This window comes from Equus caballus, chromosome 18 (genome assembly GCF_041296265.1).
Source record: "Equus caballus isolate H_3958 breed thoroughbred chromosome 18, TB-T2T, whole genome shotgun sequence".
In the NCBI taxonomy this organism is placed as follows: domain Eukaryota; kingdom Metazoa; phylum Chordata; class Mammalia; order Perissodactyla; family Equidae; genus Equus; species Equus caballus.
In genome coordinates this window covers 61,878,083-61,902,288 of record NC_091701.1, presented here as the reverse complement: position 1 = coordinate 61,902,288, position 24,206 = coordinate 61,878,083, and positions in this window count along the sequence as shown.

Sequence of the window (24,206 nt, the reverse complement as noted above, 5' to 3'; positions counted from 1 at the left end):
GAGTTTGACAGATATCCAAAGTAGGGTAGTAGTGATAGGAAGAGTGGTGAAAGGAAGAAACCGATTTTCAAACTGCTCTAGAGGCAAAACTGATAGCATTTTCTAAGTCTACTTGGAAATTAAGGAGACGGAGGAGTCAAAGTTACCCAGCCAGTTATCAGCTCAGGCATCTGTCTGACTCATTCCTTCCCCTGGCAGGCAGGTGCCAAATGGCCCTGGATTGAAAGAGTCACTTACTGACCAACATCTGAACCTCTAGGACACAATTACCTCCTCCCTTAGTTTTCAAAGAAATCAACACACAGGATGTTTTAGTCTCCTGTTTGTCAAAATTGAATTAATTCAGTCATAAGTACTAACTTTCTCATTTATATGCACTATATGCATAATGCATTTTCCTTGTTTGTCTATTTATCCCAGTTCTTTCCTATTTACCTTAGGAACATTCATCTAATATTACCATGGGGAAAATCCCACTGACAAATAAAAATGGCAAGCAATAGGATATATTGGAGTATACGAGGAAGCCATTTGGTATAAACCTAATTCGGCCTGACTTTGTTTTTTTCAAAAGGGCCTGACTGTGGCCATTGAGCACGCATTGTATATACATTTCCTATGGCAAGAACAAAGGCCCTTGAGATAAAGGTGCAACTTCCCCCCACATTGGCATTTCCTTAGCGATAAGCATCTTTTGTTAGGCTAGGAACTGATTGCTGCACTCACCTTTGACCACCCAGCTCACCTGCGACCACTCACCTGGAGACAGAAGACTGCCACCCTGCTGTGTTCACTGAGACAGAAGACCTACCTGCTGTTTCCATCAATCGCTGTGCCTACAGAGCAGTCTCCCGACTATTGTAAAAGGGACATTTCAATCCTATGTGAAACATCTTCTCTGGGGGTATATAACCACTCTGTGCACCCCACTTCTTTGGTGCCCTTTCTTCCTTCCAGAAGAAAGGCCCCAGGCCATGGTCCTCAGATTTCAGCTCAGAATAAACTCACCCAAATTTTCATTTATAGATTGGTTATGGATTATTTTCGTCGACACCACCCTGTAAAGGAAAACAATAGCAGCCAAGACAACTAAGAGTAGTGCTCAGTATACACACCTCTACCAAGACGAAGATGCATTTGTCAAAAGTAGTCATCTATTTCATCAGCCACTCGTGTGCTTAAAAATACTCAAATCCCTTCAGTGTCTAAGAAACATACTATTTTCCCTTAAGGGAACTTCATTTACCAGTATTCAAGACCAATATATCGCTATCTGATTCAGTTTTATTATCTTTGTAATTATTCAGTTGTAAGTACCAGATCAGCATTATCTATACATGTATCACAGGACATCAGCTATATCAATAAACTGTCTTTTGTGGACAGATTTCCATTACATCGTTTTCATGTGAAAAATGTACTATGATTTTTAAATTATTGTAAGTTAACCTTTAGACTACAACATGTAAAAGTTAAGAAATCACTGAATAAATGTTCGCTAAAAAAGGAAAACGATCTCATAAAATAAATTCATTAACCTCAAATGAGGGTTATTTAATATTCCCAGATACCGGTTGGGAAGTTAGAAAGAACATGATTTCATAAAAATAAATGTAAGTGAGGTAAAGGACGTGAAGAATGTACTGAAATGAAGCTTATTCTTTTTCTTTTTGCTCCTGCATAAAGGAGATTCCTGAAACAGTAATCACTCTGAAAGAAACTTATAGGGGTATGAAAGAGAATTAAGAATAGATTGTATTTCCTGGAGGCTTAGTGTAATATAATTAAATAGCTCTTCTCTAAAGGTGACCCTTAGCCACACCTGACTTGTTAGAATTATATTTCCTGGTATTGTTTTTCTAGCCATGCTTGAGATGCTTCTGCCCCTCAAAGAAATCCGAGGAAGAAACAAACACATTTGACATCCAAAGTGTCTCATGACCCTCTCCAAAGCACAGAGGTAATTAGCGACGGAAAAAATTTACTGTTAAACTGTCTGAGTGTTTTAAGTAGTTTGGCAGTTACCAAGCCAGGCATATTTTAGCCTTTCCCAGTGTTCACTCCCGTGTGGTATTATTCACTAAGATTACACAAGCCTCCGCTAACAAAGACACATTCTGATTCTTAACAAGTGCGGAATGAACCACAAAAGAAGCAAGGTTATGTCTTAATGCTTAAAATCTCTCTCATTTCCAGGCAGAAGTTTCTGGATGGTTATAAAATGAATCAGAACCAGGTTTGGATTCAACTGATGACAAAGAAAAAAGTGTTTTTAAAAACTGCACTCATTGACATATTTGGGTTTGGGTGTGGCAAGAAGAAGATCACCATTTCATGTAGGAAAATATGTTCAAAAGTCTCTCTGGTAATACAAGGATGATAATAAGCACACCAGTTCATACACAAACACACACGTACATATGCTGACTTTTAAAGAGAGGTTAAACCAAAGCAGTGCCAAATTACTCTGAATAAAAACAAAAGTGTCTTTAGTGAAGGCTTTGATGATTTGTTTGGCTTTCCAGGTGTTTGCTCAACAAGGCAAGGCTTGCAAAAGAGAGAAGAAATTGGGGTCCTGGGTCTGGGGAGAAAGAGGAAATGAAATAAGAGAGCAGACAGAAGCCAAAGGAGAGAGGCTCTTTGGAATGCCAATGACTGGCTTTAGGGATATCTGAAACCTGGGGCTAAATTGTCTTTTTCTGAGCTGTGATGACTCTCCATTATCCCCAGACTACAGCAAGTCTATTATATACAACCACCTTGTTGGTGCCTTAGGGAAGGACAGAGAAGGAGTCTTTGTCCACCCTTTGACTAGAAGTGGATAGGAAGACAATTTCCGCCTTCAGAGAAGGGACAGCAGGGTGATGCTTAACGAGCTGAAGCCCGGAGCAGCAATTCAGAGCAAGATATAAAATGTTTCCCCTGAAAACATATAGGCACGCCCTGGAGAAACTTCAGAAATGTTGGGAACAGCCCTGGACTTTTCAGTCCACAGAGAACAGAGCTTCTAGTCACTTTATTTGAATATTAAAAGTAGGCTGCCCTGAAAAGGCTTGAGAACGTGGGGACCCTATTATTACTCGTGCATCATCTTGTGCCATCAGTATTAAATAAATCTTATACTAATGGGCTCACTTACTACCATGTGCATAACTCAGAGACTTTGGTGCCCAGGAATGAAAGGAGGTGGCCATCAGCCAGGGAAGAGAGTGCTCTAAAGAAAGGGAGGAATCACATGTCCTGGGATATTTCCATGAGGTCATGAGAGCATGAGAAAGGGCAGTTAGGGAATAATGGTGGCCTTGAAACAGAATTTCCATTCCTCTCCGAGGAGAAAAGAGCAAATGGCCTCACCTGGGCACCATTAGTGTAGTTACAGTAATCAAAGTACAAACCCCCAAATCACATACGTGCATAAAACTGTTACATACAAAGTCCTTTAGAGAAGGTCAAACTTACGTACTCTTTAGAAAATACCTATTTCAAAATTACTTTGCCGAAACACTCTGCTTAAAAAGCAAGGAGTTTGGGCCTGGCCTGGTGGCGCAGCGGTTAAGTTCACACGTTCTACTTCGGTGACCTGGGGTTCGCAGGTTCAGATCCTGGGTGTGGACATGGCACTGCTTGGCAAGCCATGCTGTGGTAGGCGTCCCACATATAAAGTGGAGGAAGACGGCCATGGATGTTAGCTCAGGGCCAGTCTTCCTCAGCAAAAAGAGGAGGATTGGCAGCAGATGTTAGCTCAGGGCTAATTTTCCTCAAATAAATAAATAAATAAGCAAGGAGACAGACAGGTGGATATAGCTTTGGTAAGATGGTGAGAAAAGCCTGTCTATTTGGTAGCCTGGAGCAATGCTGGAGTTTGAAGAGAAGGACAAGGTTGCTAGCGAGGGCATAGAAACACACAACATCACCAGATTCTTGTCAGCTTATTGGGATCACAGATACATAGGAAATAAGAACTCAAAACTCATCAATGCTTTTTGCCTTTGCTATTATCTCTGCTTTTGAGCCTATTTATGACTACTGCATCTGTATGCAGATATACTATATAATAAGATGCTTCTGTGCATGCCTTCCCAGCTCTACTCAGTGAAAACTGAGTTTATTTAATTATAGGTTTATAACTTAATTTTTAATAATGTCTGTGTTTAGCAAGTGGCTAACAGAGTTCAATAAAATTTAATACTCAGCTCTTGTGAGCAAGTACTAGCCTGGTCCAGCATATCGGTGGATATGCTGATTTAGCTGCACACTTATGACTCAAAGTCGGCACTAGCAAATTGCTGCTATGCCCGATAAGGCTAAGGAAGAGACTAAAGTTCAGGCTGCAGCAGGAGAAGGTGGCAGCTGTACTGCTGGGCTTGGTAGAGCAGTGGCATCCACCATCAGAATGGTATGCAGATCAGGGACTGCGATTCAGCAAAAGAACAGGGCTAGCTTGCTCTCTGAGCAGTCGGGGCTGGGGGCAGTGGGAAGGGGCACAAAAGCCTAGATGCTAGCTGTCTCTGAGCAGTGGGGGCTGGGGGCAGTGGGAACGGGCACAAAAGCCTAGATGCTAGCTCTCTCTGAGCAGTGGGGGCTGGAGGCAGTGGGAAGGGGCACAAAAGCCTAGATGCTAGCTGTCTCTGAGCAGTGGGGGCTGGGGGCAGTGGGAACAGGCACAAAAGCCTAGATGCTACGGAAGGGGAGTCACTCCCTTCCACAGCGGAGATTATCAGGAACATAGAGTCAGGGAGAATCGAAGAGATCTAGGGATCCTGTAAGTAGAGGTGAAGCAGGAATATTTGGCTTCTTGATTTCAATGTAATATAAAATATATTCACAAGCTGAAGCATTTAGATTATATCTAAACATTTAGATTATATCTTCTGTCAGATTCAAGAGACTGATTTTCTCAACATCCACTCTGGCAGTGGCTTTCTGATTCCCAGATTGCAGCGAGGGCGCTGAGATCCTGGATTCAGCAGTTAGCTAGGAGCTTCCTAGTTGAGAAACTGAGGTATACTTGGAGGGGTAGTTCTGGGTTATTGATATTAGAATTCTTCCTGAAGGTCCACCTAAAGCTTGCTCTCTGGCCCTTTCAATGATTGTGGAAGCACCTGATTGCTTGTATTAAGTACCCTTTGCTTAAAGCAACAGGAGCAGTTTCTGTATTCCGCACTGGAAGCTGGCTGACCTGCTTTCACTTTGGTGAATTCTGAATCCAAGAAGCAAAAATCATAAATAAGCTTTAAAGTATAAAATATAATAACTAACAATGAAATCATTTTAAGTTGAATTAATTAGTCAAGTTGCACTTTCATTAACCAGCTGAAAAAGATTCTATGTTGGGTTTACTGTAAAAAACTACTTGATGCCTAACAGTTAATAAAGAGAATCCTTGTGTGCTAATTCTTCAGAGATTACAAGTATTATTTGCATTATCTTATAAAGTTTTCAATCTTAAATACTTGAAAATAGCTTTTTATAATAGAAAATCCAAGAGAAAATCTACTATTTTCTCTTTATAAGGTGCTTAAAAATATTACTTGTCAAGGGAATTATTGTAAGCGATAGCATTAGCTCAGTCAGAAATCTGTCCACATCATTAAATTTCCTCACCAGAAATCTGAGCAACAGGAAATTAAATTGGTTTACTGTAATCTTTAACATTTCTAAGTACAGATTTACCAAGAATTCCTCAACAATTCTTAAAATACTACCGTACACTAATCAACATCATCCTTCTAAAGCTGGTAGGCTTTATTTCCCATTCTGTTTTTATCAGCCCTTCCAAGGCTTAGAAGTGAATCGCTATGAGTTCTCTGAGGTACTGAATCATGTTATTTGTAATATCCACAAATGCCTGGACAATTCATCTTTACTTCACGCTACATAACACCAACTACATATCCACAGCTCAAAACAACTAACAATCCAAAGGCCAAGCTTTCTCCACACTCTGGTTCTTTCAGACCAATTGTCCAAAGTGAAACAGAAGCAATTAGCATGCTTGCCTGTATTACACCAGTGGTACTTTCCTGGGGCTCAAACACTGTAGGCTGAAGGCAATGTCCGCCTTTTTCTTTTGATGATAAAATCTTCTACTTAAGAAGTGTGCCAAGACTTTAAAAATAGAAACATCTGAATTTGATCAAAACAGCTTTCTATTTTTAAATAATTATCCATCTATAGAGACTTTTAGACAATAATTTGCAATGTTATGGTCAGATCCTGAGTTTATTTCAATTACTCATACAGTATTTCTTTCGAGTGAGTTTTTTTTTACTTTTCAATATTTAAACATCATATTTTCATATGCTCTTCGAATATTTGAGAGTTTCTAGTAGGTTCAATAAAAGATCATGCCAGTAGGTTTCAGAATAAAATGAATTGATGGGCAGGGTAACTAATCTCACAAATTTTTCAGCTAGATTCTTTCGTAATCCTAGATAAAGAATATACAATTAGGAACAAGGGGATGCTAAAGCACAATTCATTAGGATGAAACCAGTCTAGTTAAGTCACAACTTTTTAATGGAACTTATTTAATAGAAAGATCTTGATTAATATTTACATCTGGGATACTATAAAAACTAGCCTCGGGTCAGCCCCACTGGCCTAGTGGTTAAGTTCCACGTGCTCTACTTTGGCAGCCTGTGTTCAGTTCCTGGGCACGGACCTACACCACTCATGCGTCAGTGCGCACGGTCTGGCAGCAACCCACATAAAAATAGAGGCAGATTGGCAACAGATGTCACCTCAGGTCAAATCTTCCTTGACAAAGAAACAAACGAACAAACAAACTAGCCTCAATAGGATTATATGATATAACCATGAGCTAATGGGATGTCCCCAGCAGAAAAACCCTTTCCTGAAGGGTGCAGACCTCCCTGTAAATTCTGACCTGCAAATGTATAGTGCAAAAGTCATTGAACGAAGTTGCATGATGAGTGAGAAATACAACTTTTCTGGTATAGCCACAATTGTAGGGGCTGACTTTTTGGACAGTGATCAGCTTATATTTGAGGGGAAGAAGGAAGAGTGTTTCTGATGAGCACTTATATATTAAAAGAGAACAGTACTGTAGTATCTCCTTATTAATGTTTATTTGTTGAAATAAGGCTAGAGCCTTTAAAAGATGGACTGTCATTCAGGGAATACGATTAGAGGTAAGGAGAAGTAGCTATTCCATAAGTAGAAGTTTAAAGGTAAGAGGGGGGAGTTAGAAGAATCAGAAAAGAAAACAGAGCACCAAAAGACTTGGCTGTAGGAAGGGGGCCCACAGTGAGTGAGATTATACATTAAACATATCGTCTTGTCCTGGGATGGATAAAATACTGTCATGGATGAATATCTGACATCGTCTTGCCCATAAATTCAGTTTACTTGGAAAGGATTATGATCTACAAAGAAAAGCTCCTAGCTGTGTTCAGAACAATTACACTAGCATGGCATGGGCCTAAAAACAGCTCAAAGTGAGAAAATCGGCAATGCTTGGGGCGTTCCATTTGGTCCTGTCACACGCAAATCTCTAGCCTTTAATCGAGGAGCAGACAATGAAGAGTAGTGGCCACAGTCAGAGGTTCCAACAGATGCTCGGAGAGAGGCAGGATGGTCACCAAAAGTCCATTGCCTTGGAACTCAGGAGTGACTCTGGATATGTCATTCAGCATCTCTGAAGCTTGATCCTTCATCTATGGAATGAGAATTGGACGCTATTCCCAAAGTTTCTTATAATTCTAAAATTCACTGATTCCATAGGTTTTTTTTAATCGCCACATCTTTCATCCTAACCTTTTGTATCATATGTTATTAATTCATATTGACAATAGTTTATCTTACTTAGAAGGTGAAGTTTGCTGAAGCAGTAAAGCATTGTTGCCTCAAGAGAGAAAAGTTATCCCCACCTACTAATCTACTTCTCTAGTTCTTCAAACTACCAGGTATTTATTGAGCTCTGTCTTTCATAAGGTAGCATGCTACAACTATCAGGATTACAGTGATGAACAAAATATAATTTCTGCCCTCACGAAACTTAAGACAAGGAGCAAGAATACATACACTTAAAATGAACTAAGATGAGTAAACAATCTGATTAAAAGATGGGGAGATCACCTGAATAGACGTTTTTTCCAAGGAAGACATACAGATGGCCAACAGGCACATGAAAAGATGCTCAACATCACTAATCATCAGGCAGACGCAAATCAAAACCACAGTGAGATATCACCTGACACCTGTTAGAATGTTATCAAAATGACAGGAAATCAGTGTTGGTGAAAATGTGGAGAAAAAGGAACCCTTGCACACTGTTAGGAATGTAAATTAGTGCAGCCAGTATGGAAAACAGTATGGAGGTTACTCAAAAAATTAGAAATTGAAATAGCATGTGATCCAGCTTCTGGGTATTTATCCAAGGAAACAAAAAGACTAATTCAAAAAGACATCTGCATACCCATGTTCATTGCAGCACTATTCACAATAGCCAAGACAGGGAAGTAAGCTATGTGTCCATCAATGGATGAATGGATAAAAGAGACGAATTGATAATGGAATATTATTCAGTCATAAAAAAGAATTAAATTTTTCCCTTCACAACACACAGATAGACCTTAAGAGCCTTAAGCTAAGTGAAGTAATTCAGACAGAAAAAGCAAATACCGTATGATCTTGTTTATGTATGGAATCTAAACAACAAAAACAAACAGAAAAACCTAAGCTCATAGAAATAGAACACAGATTGGTGGTTTGGTGGTTGCAGGGGCTTGGGGACAAAATGAATGAAGGGGGCAGAAACTTCCAGCTATAAAATATTAAGTCACGAGGACATAATGTACAGCAAGGCAACTATAGTTAATAATATGGTATTGCATATTTGAAAGTTGCTAAGAGAACAAATCTTAAAGGTCCTCATCACAAGAAAAAAATTTTTTTTGACTATGTATGGTGATGAATGTTAACCAGACCTATTGTGGTGATCATTTCAATAATGTACACAGATATCAAATCATTACGTTATATACCTGAAACTAATAGAATCTGTCAGTTATATTTCAACTAAAAAAAATGAACTAAGATGAGTAAATGAGGTAAATTCACAACCTTGGAGAATTTACCTAACCATCCCCTGGGTCAGATTCCTTATCAATAAGATAAAACTAATAATAATACCTACCCAATAAGGTCATAACATGGATTAAATGAGTTAAGATTATTAAAAGCTTAGAACAGTTCCTGGAACGTAGCAAATGCTATATTGGGGTGGGGCCAAGAGAGAAGGCAGAAAGGGGAAAGAGAGACAGGGGAAGGAAAATAGGAGAGAGTGAAAGAGAGACAGAAAGCTTGCAAGAGCAAGAAAGAGAGCGTCAGCGAAAGCAGCGAAAAAGGGAAGGGGTGGGGGAGACAGAAAGAGAAAGAGAAAGAGACTTGGGAGTTCTGGCAACAAATCCTGGTTTCTCACGCTAAGTGCACATTTGAAGTTAACCAGATCAACATGATTTAAGACTTTCCACGGCAGTACTCTATGTAAAAATTATATTAATAATAAATAAGTTAATAAATTATAGAATGTAGTCTTCTAATAAATTCTCAAAATAAATTACTCAATTATACTGAGGTTCAATATTTGTTTTTAACCAAATGGATTATTATTAATATTGATTCTCTGTAAGTTTTTAATTTTGAACTACGTAAGTGAACACAATATGCACATGCATTTTTGTAATAAAATAAAACAGAAATCAAAATGTTACTTGTAAGAAATTCTCACATGCTTCTGCTTTTTATATGCACATCTCAAACTCGCTCTTTACTGTTAGGGTCAATGGCAGAGTAACAGTTTTGTAGTAGCTGTGATTAAAGATAGATTTTGGATGGAAAAATTATTCTAACTTATCATTCTGAAAAAGAGATTCCAGACCAGATTTCTGGCTATTGCTACACAAAAGTAGTGGTTTTGATTAGTGCTACGTATGCCTTCATTCCCAGGAACGCAGGATAAGTAGGTAGAAATTTTATAAACAAGGATAAGACCAGCAATCCTGCTCCTAGGTTTGTACCAAAATGAACTGTAAACATATTTATATAAAAATTACATGAAGGCTGATAGCACTTCTGCTCAAAATTGCCAAAAACTTGAAATAACTCAGATGTCCTTGAACGGGAAAATAGATAAACTAGTACGTCCATATACATATTGCTCAGCAATAAAAATGAACAAACTATATGATTCATAGAATTAGACGGATAAATCTTAAATTTTCATTAAAAGAAGTCATATCCAAAAAGTGCATATGGTATGATTCCACATATATAACATTCTGGAAAAGACCAAATTATACAGAGAGAAAATAGGTCAGTGGTTATCAGAAAGCTAGGGAAAGACATTGAGCATAAAGTAGCAAGCAAAGGAAATTTGGGGACTGTGGAATTGCTCTAAATCATTCTTTGGTGGAGGATATATGACTACGTATTTGCCCACAGAACTATACACCACAAAGAGTGACTTTTACTACGACCAAAAAAAAGTCAAACAAGGTGTCTGGGGAACCCTAGATGCAATGCAAACTGTGACAAATGAATTTAACTTTATGATAAATGGGAGACATAATCACGCTAAAGGAGATAGAGAAGGAATTGATATGAGTAGATTCGTGAATGTTTTGAGAAGTTTCCTAAGGTTATTGACAAAAAAAAGAAAACAGTACACAAAACACTATACACTAGTAAGTTAATTTGTTTGTCATTGGGTTGAATAGTTGCCCCTCAAAAGTCATGTCTATTTGGAACCTGTAAATGTCATCTTGTTTGGAAATATGGTCTTTACAGAGGTAACTGAGTAAAGATGTACTAGTACTGGATTAGAGTGGGCCCTATATCCAACGACTGATGTCCTTATAAGAAAAGGGGCACTGGGGGTCCCGACCCATGGCCGAGTGGTTAAGTTCACGCACTCCGCTTTGGCAGCCCAGGGTTTTGCCAGTTCAAATCCTGGGCGCAGACATGGCACCGTTCATCAGGCCATGCTGAGGCGGCATCCCACATGCCACAACTAGAAGGACCCACAACTAAAAATACACAACCCTGGGGCTTTGGGGAGAAAAAGGAAAAATAAAATCTTGAAAACGAAACAAAGAAAGAAAAGGGGCATTGGGACAGAAGCATACAGAGAGAATACCACAGGAGGTGGAAAGGCAGAGATTGGAGAGGTGCATCAACAAGTCCAGGGGCGCCAAGGATTGTCGGCAACTACCTAAAGCGTAGAGCAGATTCCCCCTTAGAGCTTCCAGAAAAAACCAGCCTTGTTTTGAACTTGCAGCCTCCCAAACTGAGCGAATACATTGCTGCCATCTTAAGCCACCTAGTTTATGGCACTTTGATACAGAAGCCCTAGGAAACTAACAAGCAGGGGTACAAGCGATTCTGAAACCACTCGATTTGTGTACTAGGGTTGAAAAGGCAACCGTAGCCAGGTTTCTCACTGTCCCAGGAAGAAGTTAGAAATAAGCAAAAGGAGAACTCAGTGTGAACCCGTGGTCCTGAACTGTTGTCAGAGGTATCAGTATTAACTCATGTTTATTGTAATATATATACAAACAGATGGATAAAGAACTATGTCTAAACGACATGTGTGTATATGTTGGTTAACATACATACATGTGTATCCTACACCTCTGTATGCTGAGGGCGTCTAGAAGAAGTGAAACACTACTACCAATAAGCACAACTAGCACCCAGACTATGATCACTAACTATCTTTTTCCAATGAAAATGTTATCTGCAGAAATAGCTGATTCTAGGTCTGGGACAGAGAAAACATGAATCTGGAGCATTCTGTGGTGCCTGAAAATAAATTTTGCGGAAAAAATTTTAAAGAACAAAAGTATATCAAAAGGACAGAGGAGCCAACCTGAAAGAACTCCCAATGGCCAAAACCGGAAAAATTTGAGCAACAAAATAATGGCAGTATTGGATTATAATCCAAAGAAAAAAAAATCTGTAATTCCATACTGATATAGACAAATGACTGAGTAATAAATGAATAAATAAGGAAGAAGGGACAACTCTTTCTTAAAGAAGACTAGTAATTAACAAACACAGAATGAGTGAGGAAAATAGAAAATCACCACTTGATATCACAATAATAATTACTGTAGTCATGATATACCAAGGCATGCCATAAGTGCTGAATTAAAGCTTAAAGGGAAACAGAATATTTGCATAGCTGCAAAGTATCTAGTGAAAAAATGTATTCATGACTGTGATAGTTTGAACATATGTCCACAAATACTTTGACACTCCTCCCTCCAGCAGGTGGATATTAGTTCCTCTCACCCGGAGAACGAGCTCAAGTTAGTGTTTCACGTAGGAGAATATGCAAAGAGAGAAAAGAAAGCTTAACTAAGTGTATTAGTTTGCTGCGGCTGCTGAACCAAAGTTCCAAAAACTGAGTCGACTGAACAGAAATTTATTGCCTCGTAGTTCTGGAGGCTAGAAGTCCAAAATCAAGGGGTCAGCAGACTTGGTTCTTCTGAGGGCTGTGATGAAGACTTTGTTCATGACTCTCCTCAAGCTTCTGGGGGTTTGTTGGCAATCTTTGGCATACCTTGGCTTGCAGAAGCATCAGCCTGATCTCTGCCTACATCTTCACGTGACATTCTCCCGGTGTGCACGCCTGTGTCCAAATTTCCCCGTTGTATAAGGACACCAGTCATATTGGATTGAAGATCTACCAAGAGCAGTAAAGCCTCATCTTAACTGATTACAGCTGTAACAACTAAGATCGCATTTTGAGGCACCAGGTGTTAGGACCTCAACACGTAAATTTGGGGGGACACGGTTCAACCCACAGCACTAAGTGATCAAGGTTAACATCACCAATGATAAGTCACATTTATATTATGTACCTCAATGTTATGTAATGAGAAGGGCACAGCACCTTGAGTATTCTTCCCCAAAATCCATAACCTAAGATAAACCATGAGAAAATATTTCTCAAATCCAAATTGAGGAACATTCTACAAAATACCTGACCTGTACTTTTAAATAGTGTCAAGATACTGAAAGACAAGGAAATACTAAGGAATTGTCACAGATTGTAGGACACAAAAGAAATATTATAACTAAATGCAATGTGGGTATCCTGATGTGGATCCTGGAACAGAAAAGGGACATTAATGGAAAAACTGGGTAAACTGAATAAAGTCTAATTTAGTTACTAGCATTGTGCCAACGTTAATATCTTAATTTTAATAACCAAACCATGGTTGTGCAAGATGTTAAAATTAGAGGAAGTTGGGTGATGGGTATATAAGCAATCTCTATGCAGTCTTTGCAACTCTTCTGTAAAGCAAATTTTTTTCAAAATAAAAAGTTTGAAAAAATAAGGGAGCTACAAACTTGGGGTGGTAGAGAGTCCTTTGCTGAAATGGCTGTGCATCAGTTTAGACTGGGGTGGGAAGTAATTGCTACTACATAGTAGTTTCAAATAGTTAACCGTCCAAACTGTGGACATAAGGTCACTACAACCCATATAAAGATGTGATGGGTGTAACTACTGGACTTCATTTGAATCATTACCACATGACACAAAAATTGATGTTACTCCAGGAGGACCCACAAGTTTCAAAACAAGTAATATTCTTACCAGCATCTTTATAGATACCAACTAGAGGTTCTTATAATCAAGAGATTATGAACTACTTTTAAAATATATACACAAAAAGTATTATTGTTAATATAGGGAGCACTCTCAGAAATCAGAAAACTTGATCTTTTCCAATAGATATGTGGTAAAGGACATGAAGTGCCAAGTAAAAAAGAAGAAATACAACTAGCTTCCTCTACTCAAAAAAATTCACCACTAAGTAAAAACAAAAGAAAAGAAAATTAACACAGCAAGTATTTGTAATAAATTAATTCCCAGCATTGGCAAAGATAAACAGATACATTCATGTATTACTGATAGGAATGTAAGTTGATACAATTTTTTTTTGCCAATTCTTGCTGAAAGTTTAAAAACATTCAAACCTTTGACTCAGTAATTTTCACTTCTAGCAATTAAACTAAAGGAATAAGCTCTTAGAGTATTTACAAAATGGAAGCAGCCTAAATGTGCAGTGATAGAAGTATGATTGGAAACTTGATACACGTAGGATTAAATATTTAAACATTAAACATTTCACAGATGTAGATGTGTGTGTGTGTGTATGGCCACAGAAAGATTTCAGTGATATCTTAGTGATGCTGTTAATAAAGCTGGTTTAAAAAAATCATAGAATACCACATATAAATATACCTATTTGTATATGTGTATGTGTTCGTGCATGTTAAGAAGGAGGGAGGAATGAGAGGGAGGAGAGAGAGAGAATGATAATGAGAATAGAGCAGAAAATCTCTCTTCCAGAAGACAAAAGTTATCTTTGGGTAGTTGTGAATGTCTGTTGGTGTAGCCATTGGAAGGGAGGATCCTGGGATCAGAGCTCCCTGCTCCAATAATCACATTATCCTGACAAGAGGGCAAAAAATAAACTTATACTGTGTTAAGCCACAGAGGTTGGAGGTTTATGTAACAACATTGAGCCTGTATGGTTTTCTAATGTGTTGACTAGTCTAGCCTAAGCTACATTTTCCAGTGGTTCTGTCTCCAGCTTAATGCTAACTGATACAGAAATGGCAATGGTAGAGGGCATTCTATATGGTCCACTGATCTCTCCCTTATATTAAATGCATTATGTAATCACTTCTTTTGAGTAACTGGAATACAGCATTGTAGAGGGAAATTAACTTCTGTGATTAGGTTACAAAAGTTTGTGACTTCCATCTTTTTGGAAGACTCCATTGCTGTCTTAGTTTGCACACTTTGATGAAGCACGCTGCTATGTGGGAGAGGACCATGTGGCAAGGTAAATGTGGGTGGCCTCCAGCCAATAGCCTTTTAGGAACCAAATGTTGCCAACAGCCACTGAGTGAGTGTGGAAACAGATCCTTCCCCAGGAGAGCCTTCAGATGAGAACACAGACCTGGACTGCCACCTTGATTGCAGCCTTCTGAGAAACAAGCAAACAGAGAACTCAGCTAAGTCGTGCCCAAACTCCTAACCCACAGGATTTAGGGTAATTTTTTACCCAAAGTAGTTAACTAATGATGTTTGACTAATACCACTGGAATTATATTTTTTTTTCACTTATCAATGTTTTCTAAAGTTTCCTCAAAATGTATGACTTCTATAACAATTTTTCTTAAAAAAAATCAGTTATTTTAGAATAGCTATGATGACCCAAGATTCTTCAGGTCATCCTTTCAATACGGTGTCTTTGTAATATGGTACTGCCATGAACATGCAAGATGCACAACGACTCATCATTCCCTCTGGATTGTAATCCACATAAATGCTATGTACACTTTTAGGTAACTTTTTCCATTTCCATATGAACATTTGGCAGATGGAAGTTTTGTAGTTATACTCTTAGTCTTAACTACCTGATCTACACCAGAGTAATGTGCTTGTTTACAAATTAGATCCCTTTCTTTCAAACTGATTAGATTCATTTCTTTGTACTAACCTGTCATTTCCAAATGTTTTTATTAGGAAACTTTGACTCTGACAGAAACTTCCTGATTATATTTGGAGACTGCAACCACAGAGTAGAACAAAAACAACTGCTGGATTTCGCTTCTCTAATGATATTCATTATCATTTTCTCCATTCGTGCAGAACTCATTAGAATTATAGATACCTCTACTTTGAGGTACAAATGTTTCAGATAGAATTTTCAATGCTATAACCTGAGTCAATCAGTTTCATCTTTTGGCTTCCTTTATGTAAAATAAACAAACAATATTATAAATAGGAAATACATTTGCATCATTCTCTTCCTCTCCTGACAAACATTACTGTATACACCTGTTGGCCTTGTAGATTGAGATACAACAACTATGAGTATATTTGGTAAGTAGAGAAAAATAAATGTGTGAAAATCCAAGGTATCATTTCTTTTCCATATTTCCACATAATTTTCTTGCTAGAAAATCAGCCACGTCTACAACTAAATGTGGTAGCTTTGTACTGTGTCAACTCAGCTAAGCTGGAATTTTTTTTCCTCAGATTTTCCAATCCTGTGTGGCTCTGGGTCGGGACTGGACCCAAGAGAAGCCTGCAGGAGGCTTGGAAGGCAGAATTGAAGTACGGCAGCCATGTTTTCGCTCAGAGGTCCAGCGCAAGGTCTTGCTTTCTTGCAGCTCACACAAATCATCACTGACCTACTCGCTTGCTTTTTTGACTTGGAGTTGCAGCTGGGCCGGCAGCTCCTCCAGCTCCCTTTAGATCTCTCTTTCAACTTCTCCTAATCCTGGACTGCATACACATGCAACTTCTACAGATTGCTGGCATCATTGAAATTAGAAGCTTTGAGGTGGTAAGAGATAGATGCAGGTTCCAGGTTATCATAACACAATCCAGCTCATCCTCATGAATTCCAGTTAATTCTCACTCAATCCCACTTCACATCTATCTTCTGTTCCCAACTACCTGACTGCTGACTTTAGAGCCAACACCAGAAACAGAAACATTACATGGAGTATTTATGCACCTCCAACCTGTTGGATAGGGTCAAACTCCTACAATAAATCTCTTATTCTGTGTCATTCATAATAGCTCTGCATCTGTGTTCAAACCCAACACTTTCTGTTTCATGCCTAATAGTAGAGTGCAAAGAGTATAGTACAACAAAGCTTTGGGCCTTTGAGGCCCAGATCTTCCATACATTTCCCTTACAAAGTAGGAATTGCCTCTAAAGTAGGAGTAACACTATCTTGCAATATTATGAGAATTAGAAATAAGGTCTGTAAAGTGCCTGCACATAGTAAGTCTCAAATAAATGATAGTTATTTCTACTAGTGTAAATACTTTATACAATTTTTAAGTCAGCACCTAAAATAGCATGTCATAAGAAATGGAACGTGACGTATACTACACAGATGAATAATTAGTGAAATGTTAACATGTTTATTAAAATATGTATCCTGTATATGATTAATTAGTGACAAGTGAAATATTTTTAAAATATTCAATTTAGGCTCTAGTAAAACTCTATAGCAGAAAAATTGAGTTAACAAACATAAGCTCTTAAGGAGAAGACTGGTTAAGGACAGTAAGGACTGGAACAATCCTACAGACTCTCATAAGTATTTCTATGTTAAGGGAAACAAACTGAAGGGAGAAACTCACTACTGACCACGTAAGGGTCTTGTTCAGCGTTTTAAATGAACAATAAGGTGGAATGTACACTTAATTTCTTTTTTAGCATAATTTCTTACTGGAAACTTATCAGAGTTAATATCTCCCTTTGCCCCAAAAATCAGGAACCCATCAGCTTATGCAGTTGTATCACTTTACTATAAGTAACAGATATAATTAATTGCCTAAATGCTCAAGCCTTCCTGGTTTTATAAAAGAGGTGATAATTCTACCCTCTGCAGGCTCTTTTTTCACCAATATAACATGTATCCAGGTCCATCCCTGCTTTCGGATCCGTATGAGTGTAGTTCTAAGACAACAGCTTAATTTCCTTCATATTCTTCTTTGCTTTCTCAAGGCCTTATGACAAATCTTCTATGTCTCTCATATCTGTTCAGTGCCAGTTTTAATCACTAATTTCCAGTTAATTCTTTCTCTTATTTCCAACAGGACTGACTTAAACTTTGTTCAATTCAACACATATATATTGGGACCAAATTCTTGTGGTTGCTAAAAAGTTTATACTTTTAAGTCTTTATACTTGAAATTTAGTCTGCTTATGTTATTTCCAAGAAGAATTCAAAGTTGTGTACTTATCCAATAGTACAATGGGAAGTGTTTTAGAGCATGATGGATCACACTATCCTTAGCTTCAAACTTACAATAAACAGAAAATCTGTTTTCCTTCCAATTTTGTGAAACTGCAAAGAGATTGGTATCCTTCTCTGTAGATGGCCATGTGCTGAGGAACAAACTATAAGAACTGAGCAAAATCATGTGCTTACTGTTGAACATAACTTAGAGTTTATCTTTATTTTAAATGGGTATACTAGTTATTCTGGTCCCAGTATTTCCCATTTGAAGACAGTTCTTTGTTATATGCACTGCCCTGTACATGGCAAGACCTTTATCATCCTTGGTCCACAAAGCAATTTATACAAGTAGCACCATCCCCTCCTCAGTCATTCTAACAAGAAAAAAGCATTGTCCCCCTTCCTTCTCTTTGCTCTAAAGGCCTCCTTCATTCTAAATATTGTAATTGAGCACTTAAATAAATCACATAAGTGAATTTAAGTATTATTACATTTGGACAATGAAACAATCTAGTTGTATTGTTTGGTAGTACTTATTATCTATATCACTGAGTACTTTTCCTCAATCAATGCAACTTTTAATCATCTCACACATATACGTATATACTCGATGACAGATTCCGTGTATTATTCTACCATAGCTAACGTTCTTTTACTCGTGACTAATGTTCCATCTCACTTCTAAAGTCTAGTTTTCCCGAACATGTTTTTAGGTGTTCTATTCTCCACCCTCACTTTGCCTTTTTCTTAAGTGTTTCTGTCTCTGAGGGGTCCTTTAGTCCTGCCCTAACCCTTCATTTGTCCTCTTCATTACTTGAAAGCTTTATCAACAGAAAGTTGAATTTCTTAACAATGGGTCCTTTAAAGGGATCAATAAAAAGAGCTTCCCTTCTTACTAGAACATTTCTTTTCTATTTGGACAAAACTTTTCAACAAATTTAATATTGCCTCATAATATTCCCTAAAGACATTCATATCTTCTCTATCTAGTCCAACAATAACATATGAACAGTGCTAGTAAGAGAATAATCTTGACTGCCTGCTTGCAAAGAATGTAGATTTTGTACAATGTTGTTACAACATGCTTAAGTATCTCAGAGAACCTCATGTGATAAGGACAAATGACTATCAGTTATGTGATCTTTCACAGCGGTTAAAATGCCAATTGTATTTTTTAGGTGAATTTAAAAAGGCTTGAACGAACTCTCTAAAGACTTCTACTCAAGAATTTGCGTAAACAAACTTGAATCACCAAATTGAACCTGAATTCTAAAGTGTTTCATGCTTTAAGGCCCTGTCATTCAACTCTACCATTTATAATACCATAGAGACTACTGTGTTCAAAAGCACGATTAACAATATTCCCAGATAATACTGTCATTCAAGTACACTATTTACAATGCTTCTGAGATCACTACTGTGTGACTGTGCTTTTACAGAGCAATTGATACTATTCACTTGACCTCCAATTCTCCCTGTACCATTGATGACACTGCTAAGTGGCTAACAGAGTTAATAAAACCTTGGTAGTACTGTTTGTTTTTACTTATTAGCTCTTGTTTCCAGACCTGTTGCCAAAGTTTGATAGGCACTACAGATTCTTAATAAATTCTCATTTAAACATCATTTACCTAGTCAGACTAAAAGTGCTACTTCTTAAATAAAGGAAGAAAAGTAGTTCTTTTGATGAACTACTTTGATAATGTTTGAAGAGCTTTGATGTTCAAACATTATACTCATTCTTCACCCCCTCATTCATTCTTTCACCATATAGTCAGATAATTACAAAGCGAGAGAGAACTTCTTGTAATTAACCTAGTCTACTGTTTCTCAAACTAGTGATGCAGGCATATTACTAAAGGTCAGTGAGGTCTATGACAACTTTGTGTTTTCCATATGATGATAATCTTTTAAAATTATTTTATGAGTTATAAAGGCTAACCGCTACACCTACAGTTGTGCTGTGCAACTAAAAGGCATTTTTTTTTTTTACAGAACAGTTTCTAAAGTATTTCTTAAACAATGATACTTGCAGGTACATGAAAATTACTTTTCTCTAAAAGAGGACTAGCAATTATTCAAATTTCTTAAGACAAATCATTGCCCTTTCTGGTCAGAACCTGAAGTCACTCTAGAATAATGAGTAGGTGGTTTCAAAATTTGAAGGAAGATTCCATTTGTTTTATTGAGACTTGTGTCCTCCACAGACTTATACACAAAAAGCACTCTAGAGATACATGAGTAGATGGATGAAATGGAGAATGAATTAATGAATAAACAATCTCCTTTGGTAATATATTTCAGGAACTCACAGGAAGAAACAAAGAGAACTTCTGGATTCTACTCAAAGTGGACAAAGCTGGAAAGAGCATTGTTCCCACATTTACAAGGATAACAACAGAAAAAACCCCTGCCACATAATCTGAAAATTCACAATTTTCTTGAACCCATCAGAGAGCTGACAACTAAAAAATTCTTGGTTAGGTAACTAACAAACCAGAAATCTACGGAAAGACAGGTGCCTCCATGGAGAAATGGGATGGGAGTAACACTTGAGCAGATGCCACCAGACCAGTAAGAAGAATTCAACTAAAGTTTTAATGAATTGCTAAAAGCTGAGTGTGAGGTAGTAAGAGTATATAGAACCCCTGAGGGTCACAGGCACCAGGAGAATACACACCTACTTGCAGGATCTTTTTCCTGGACCCTATCAGTCCTCACAAAAAAGACTGATGAGAGTCCTCAGAGTGCCTATGCATGTGGTATAGAAAGCTGGGGGAAATGAACAGCAACCACTGTGGGAGAGACACAAAACTCCACTTAGATCATTCCACTATCCTCCCCTATGGATCAAATGTCTTAAACAACTTGGGGGGAGGAGAAGAAAGAACCTTAGTAAAGACTAATTACAGTTGGGAAATGTGAACAGAAAGAAAATTTTTTAAACATTAAAAAAGAAATAGACTGCCCCAGGCAAGGGGCAGGACCACTAGACAGATCCTCCCTTCAAGATCCAGGGAACTATTGCTTACTTAAGATTGAAGCTTAAGCAAAACAATGGAAAACTTATCCTGTCCCCATCACTATACTAACAAAAGTCAATAGAAGGCTACTGCCTCTATTAAACTTAGAGGGAGAACTTCTATGAAGCACAGAACAAATGGACAACCTGAAACCAAGTACAGAGCTGACACACAGAAAAACCTACAGGCAAATAGCTCCATCTTAAAGAAACGGACCCCAGGAGAATCTGATGGTGTGGTGATCCAAGGATATTCACAGCAGCAATTAAAGCCAAACATAGTTCAATTTCTGAATGGATTGACTCAACCCCCATGGTAATGCAAGCAGAAAGAAAGCTGTGCCAATTTCCAGAAATAAAAAGCATTTACCTCACACTCTATTTGAGTTCTATACAAAGTGTCTAATTTTCTACAAAGCAAAAATAAAAGGCATGCAAAAAAATAAAGAAATAAAAGAAAAATCAACACACTGAACTGGCAAAGCAATCGATAGAACCAGGCTTATATACAATGTAGATCTAGGAGCTATCAGAAACGAAATTTTAAAGCATTATTTTTAGATTAAAAGCTTTTATGGAAGGGGTGAAAAACATGTAAGATCAGAAAGATGGAAACTCTAAGAAAGAAATAAATAGAAATGCTAGAAATGAAAAACATGGTCACAAAAACAAAGAAGGCTTTTGATGAGCTCATCAGTAGACTCAGTGCAGACAAGAATTAGTGAACTTTAAGCTATATCAAATGAAATTACCCAATACAAAAAGAAGGGTGCACGAGAGAGAGAGGGAAAGAGAGAAAGACAAAAAAAACAAGCATCCAAAAGCTGTGGGATAAAATAAAATGCACAACATATGTGTAACAGAAATCCCAGAAGGAGAAAAAAGGAAAAAGGAAATATTTGAATAAATGATGGTCAAGAGTTTTCCAAAATTAAAGACAGCCACCAAACCACAAATCCAAGAAGCTCAGAAAACAAAGAGCAAGATAGACATAAAAAAGAACACACCTAGATATATCATCTTCAGACTGCTGAAAATCAAAAGAAACCCACTTTAAACACAGACTTATAAATAGATTAAAAGTAAAAGAACACACAGAATAAGTAAAAAGAAAAATATGGAAAACATTGAAACACAAACCACAAGAAAGCTGGAATGGCTTTACTAATACCAGAAAAAGTAGACTTCTGAAATTATGAAAGATAAAGAAGAATATTATGTAACAATAAAATTATGAAAGATAAAGAATATTATGTAACAATAAAAGGACCAATTATCCAAGAGATATAACCATCCTAAAAGTGTATGCATCTAACAACAGAGCTTCAAAATATGTTCAGCAAAAATGGATAGAACTGAAAGGAAAAATGGGCAAATTAATAGTTATATTTGGACATTTCAACACTTCTCTCCTGGCAATTGATAGAACAAGCAGAAAAAAATCAGTAAGAGTTGAGCAACACAATCAACCAACTTGACCTAATTGAGATTTATAGAGTTCTCAATCTAACAACAAAATGCACATTTTTAAAGTGTATTTGCATGATGATGGACTACTCTGTGTCATAAAGTTTTTGGAAAATTTAAAAGAATTTAAATTATACAAAATATGTTTTCTGAAAATAATGGAATTACACTAGAAGTCATAATGGAAAGATGCCTGGAAAATGTGCAAATATTTGGAAATTCAACAATTGAATTTGAAATAACACATGATCAAATAGGAAACCACAAGGGAAATTAGAAAGTTTTGATCTGAATTAAAATGAAACACTATATCAATATTTGCAGGATGCAGTTAAAAAAATGCTTAGTAAAAAATTTATAGCATTGAATTATGATGTTGGAAAGACAGAAAAGTTCCAAATCAATAAACTGTTTTTCATCTTAATAAATGAGAAAATAGAGAGAAAATTGAGTCAAACATATGCAGAAAGAAGGGAATAATAAAGAACAGAAATAAACTGAATTAAGAACAGAGAAAACCAATGAAACCAAAAGCAAATTATTTCATAAGATTAATATAATTGATAAACCTCACCATACTGATAAGGACAAAAAAAATCACACATTGCCGATATTACAAATTAGAAAGACATGTCATCAGTAGGGGCTCTGCAACTATTAGAAGAATAGTAAGAGAATATTTTGAAAACTTTTCCAATAAATTTGATAAATTTGAGGAAATGACAGATTCTGTGAAAGACAAAAACTACCAAAGCTCATTTGAATAGATAATCTAAATAGCCAGCCCCATATTTATTAAATACATGGGATTTACAGTAAAAAACCTTCCTACAAAGAATACTCCTGGGCAAGATGCCTTAACATATAAAGTCTATCAAACATTTAAGGTAGGAAAAACTCTAATTCTACAAAATTTCTCCCAGGAAATGGAAGAAGAGTTACTACTTCCCAACTCCTTCTATTCTAATAGCAAAAGCAGATAGACATTATTTAAAAAGAAAGAAAATTATAGACCAATATTCCTCATGAACAGAAACAAAAAAAATCCTCATCAAAACAACAGCAAATCAAAATCATCAATATATGAAAAGAATAATACATAAAACCAAGTACAGTTTATGCTAGGAATGCAAGGCTGGTTTAACACTCAAACAACAATCAAAGGAATTCACCGCATCAACAGACTAAAGAAGAAAAACCACACGAACAGAGTGGAAAAAGTCTTTGGCAAAATTCAACATAAAAAAGAAACTTGGAAAGAAGGAATTTCCTCAACCTCATAAAGGACATCTTCAAAACCTATAGATAATATCATTCTTATGGTAAAAGACCATTTGCATTCCCCCAAAGATCAGAAACAGAGAAGGCAAAATTCAGTTTCCAATGTTGCCAAGAACCATGATAGAAACAGCATTGTCTGTGAGAAAGGGAAAATTGTCTTTGTTTTAAATTCCATAATTTAAGATTTTTAAATTCAATTGGGTTAAGTTTTCCAGCAAGAACTTGATTTTGGCACCATGCATTTACAATTTCCGCCTGAACTCTTTGTGTCCCCTTCTCCTTTGAGCCCTATTTTTCCTACCTTTGAATACTGACATGAAAGTAAGATCTACACAGTGACTCACTCTCTCGTGAGCTGACCTTCAGTCCCAAACCACAGTGGCTGTTGCCACCAATTCCTGCTAGGCAATGGCTTAGGTGTAAGAATTTGGCCTCTTAGGGAAAATTTTCCCCACATACATAATTAATTAATCTAATGCCAACTTGAGATCACATGGTGGGGGAAAAAAACACTTATGTACAAACCACATGAATCCATGTTTAGCCTCAATTCAGCTGCCATACAGACACCTCCCTGGCTCTGAATGCAGAATGGAAAGTAGGACTGTGAAGCAAGCGCTGC